The sequence below is a fragment of the Pteronotus mesoamericanus genome, unplaced genomic scaffold (genome assembly GCF_021234165.1).
Source record: "Pteronotus mesoamericanus isolate MK-2021 breed Mesoamerican mustached bat unplaced genomic scaffold, CSHL_Meso_final contig_202, whole genome shotgun sequence".
Classification (NCBI taxonomy): Eukaryota; Metazoa; Chordata; class Mammalia; order Chiroptera; family Mormoopidae; genus Pteronotus; species Pteronotus mesoamericanus.
In genome coordinates this window covers 7,848,071-7,851,441 of record NW_026555086.1, presented here as the reverse complement: position 1 = coordinate 7,851,441, position 3,371 = coordinate 7,848,071, and positions in this window count along the sequence as shown.

Genomic DNA, 3,371 nt, shown 5'->3' with positions numbered 1-3,371 from the left:
TGTGTCTCTGGGTGTCAGGGGAGGGGGCCAGGGTCGGCGGGGACATGCAGGGTGACTTTATAGGCTGGGCCTGCGGCAGAGAGGAGGCAAGGAGGTTGGCCCGAACCGCCCACGGCTGGCGAGCAGGGTCCCAGGACAGGGTGGGAGGCAGAGCACGTGCCCACTGCTGTCCTGCCCACCATGTGATCGCTGAGATAGCGGCCGGCCCGCGGCCAGAGGGCCGGGCAGAAAGGCCTGGTGCCCCGCCCCAGCTGGGACGGGCCACCCCAGCTCCGGAGCTTCCCAGGCCAGCCGCGGCTTTGGTTTACACAGCCTCCCACTCCTCCCACTGCTCAGTCCTGCCCCTTCCCTTCTCCCCAGAGGTGCCGGCCTCAAGAGCCCTCCCTGGCACACGTCCTGCAGGTTGGCTCCTGGCTCTGCCTGCTTCCTGGGCGCGGGTGGTCTGTCGGCTCACAGGCAACCACTGATCTCCTTGTCACTCCTGCTGGGCTGGCAGCTTTTAGCCGTTCACCCCACAGACTTTACTGCCCAGTCTCCATGCCGTGGGTGGGGACGGGAGCAGGGACACCCACAGGGGGCTCAGTGGCTATGTGTATGGTGCCGCTGAGTCGGTGGGGAAATGGACAAGGAAACAGACCAGGCGGGCTGTGCAGCAAGCGCAGCAAGGGGGGATCCTCTGGAAGGGGGTCCGGGTGGGGACAGTCAGGGATGGGACCGAGTCTTGGAGGACGAGGCAGGGGATGAACGGGCTCCTCGGGGCCACCACCAACCAGCTCCAGGCATCTGATGCTGGCTTATGCTCAGCTCCAGCCACCCTTGGGAGGGACATGGAAGGACAGCTTTTCTCTCCCTCCCTACTTTGCCTCTCAGACCTGGGTTCTCAGAGCTCACACAGGTCCCCACAAGACCAGTGCAGAGATGCTCAGCATTCCTGGTGTCCCACGGCAAGGCAGCACTTGGGGACTGAGAGCTTTCAGGGGGGTCTGGCTGGCTCATGCTGACCCCCTCATCCCCGATCCAGAGGGCCCAGGACCGGGGTGCGCCCCGCAGTAGGGCCGGGCAGCAGGAGCAGGCGGAAGCGCTCCGACTGTGTTGGGGCAGCGAGCCGGGCTAGGGAGTCACCCTCTGTAACCCTCCACGGTGAGCGCGCTTAGCCTGGAGTCCAGGAGCCCCGCAAAACTGGGGCAAGTTTGCACACCTAAGCGCGTTTCACTGGGAAGGAGGACATCCGTTCCGTCCAGCTTGCTAGAAGGCCGGTCCTCAGGAGCACAGACCTGAGCGGATCACGTTCACTGATTCCAAGCAACTAACAAGCACAGAGCAGGTCCTCAGCAAACGCTTGCTGAGTGAATAACAAAGGGACCAGACCAACGAGGGCGGAGGGGAGCCTCCGTAGGAACCCCTGGTGGACAGAACTGCCCCAAACGGGGGTCAGTGAGAGGGACAGCTCCTCGGGGTCCTCCCAGCTCTGCCGGGCGTGGAGATGAAGTCAGGGTGACAGGCCTCGGTGACAAACCCAAAAGGTTATGATCACTGTGAAACCACTTGCGAAGTTTATATATTTACCTTATGTGTTGATTTTCTTTTTTTAAAGAGACCTCTCAGGGGCCCCTCTTACTGACCCCCAGGCCTGCCCGCCCCTTTCCCGGGAGTCCCAGCCCCTCCTCAGAGAGGCTTCTGCGGGAGTGTGCCCCCCCACCCCCAACCCCCACCCCCACGGCAGCTGCCAGGGCGGCAAGCTCTGGGGGGAGGGCTCCAGCACAGGGACCCCAGTCACGGTCCCTGTTCTCCCTGGGGGCCCCACCCCCTCCGGCGGGGGGGCCTGTGAGTTACTCTTTCCCTCCCACGACCCCCATCCCCTCCGGGCAGATCTTATCGGCCTCTCGCTCTTAAACTGCCACCTGACAGGCTAAAATCACAGCCTCCCCACACCCCCTCACACCATTCCCACACACCCTGTCCCGGGAAAAGCTGTGGAAAATTCCTGATTAAGATCTCAGCGGGCTGGTGGGGGAGCAGGGGGTGGGGTGGAAGGGGCCAGGGCTGGCTTCCAGCACCGCTGGGACCGGGGCTGAGTGAGGGGGCCACAGACTGGCTGGGTGACCCTGGGTGACCCCTTCCTCCTCCCTCGGCAATACCCAGACCAGGTCAGCTCCAAGGTCCCTTCCAGCCCTGGAGGGGAACATTGGCTGCTTCAAGGAGCCTTTGCTGCCCGGCCCACCCCCACATCTCTCTGGGGTGGGAAGCGGTATCAGCAGGACCCCTCCAAGGGCGTAGCGATGGAACAAGCTGATGGGATCGTAAGAAAACCTTGTGCCAAAGCACAAGACATGCCCTTCAGAAAGGGGATTCCTTACACGTGGGTGCATCCTCATCCATTTGGGAAATGTTCACAGAGCCCCCCTCCCCTTCTTGACGGGGACATGGTGTGGGGTCAGTTGCCATTCCTGCCTCCCAGGACCTCAACTTCCAGGGGGCCCCCAGAGCCCTTCAGGTCCGAGACCTGGGACCCAGAATCGGATGCACCTGACCAAGCGGAGCCCTGCAGTGGGGCCGCAGCTGGTCTCAGGCCCCAGGTCAGCTCTCAGTTTCCGTGTGACTCTGAGCAAGCCGCCTGACCGGGGGGCCTGGGCCAGCTATGGCTGACCTGTCCAGTGTCAGCCCCTGGCTGAGCGGCTGGGGGCCCCTTGCCCCATCTCCTGATTCTCAGGCCTGAGAAATGGGGCAACAAAGGGGTGGAAAAGGCTCAGTGGTCAGGAAAGTCCCTGGCAGTGAAAACCCAGAACGTGGGCCGCCAAAATATTGAGGACAGGGGGCACGGCTGCAGCCTGAGTCTCAGGGCCATGGAGGCACCTGAGCAGTCATTGTGCCCCTGCTGTATACCAGGCACTGCAACTCACAACCCATCCTGGCAGGGACACCAGCAGAGGAGGGGGGCTGCTCAGGAGAGAGGCGGGAGAGGGTAGGTGTGGCCGGAGGGGACCCCGGGGCAGGGGGTTGGGGAAAGGCGTGGTCAGTCAGTGCCAGGGAAGAGGTGGGAGGGGGGCAGGGGGGAGGAAAGGGGGCGAGGCTGAAGGGGATCCAATTGTTTCTTCATTCATACACATTTATTGAGTGCCTACTGCATACCCTCATGCCCTTTGCCAGGCGACACAGGCACAGGGAACAAGACAAAGGCCCTGTCCTCCTGGGACTCACAGTCTAGTGGGAGAGACAGTCAGTAAACAGGCAATCACTATAATACACTTAGGTGCTATGAAGAAAACAAAGGTGGGGTTTTTTTTTGGAGGGGCATCGAAGCCCCTCTGGGCATGAGACATTTGAGCTGCGCTCCAGCAGCGAGAAGCAGCCACCCACCTGCGAGCAGGTAT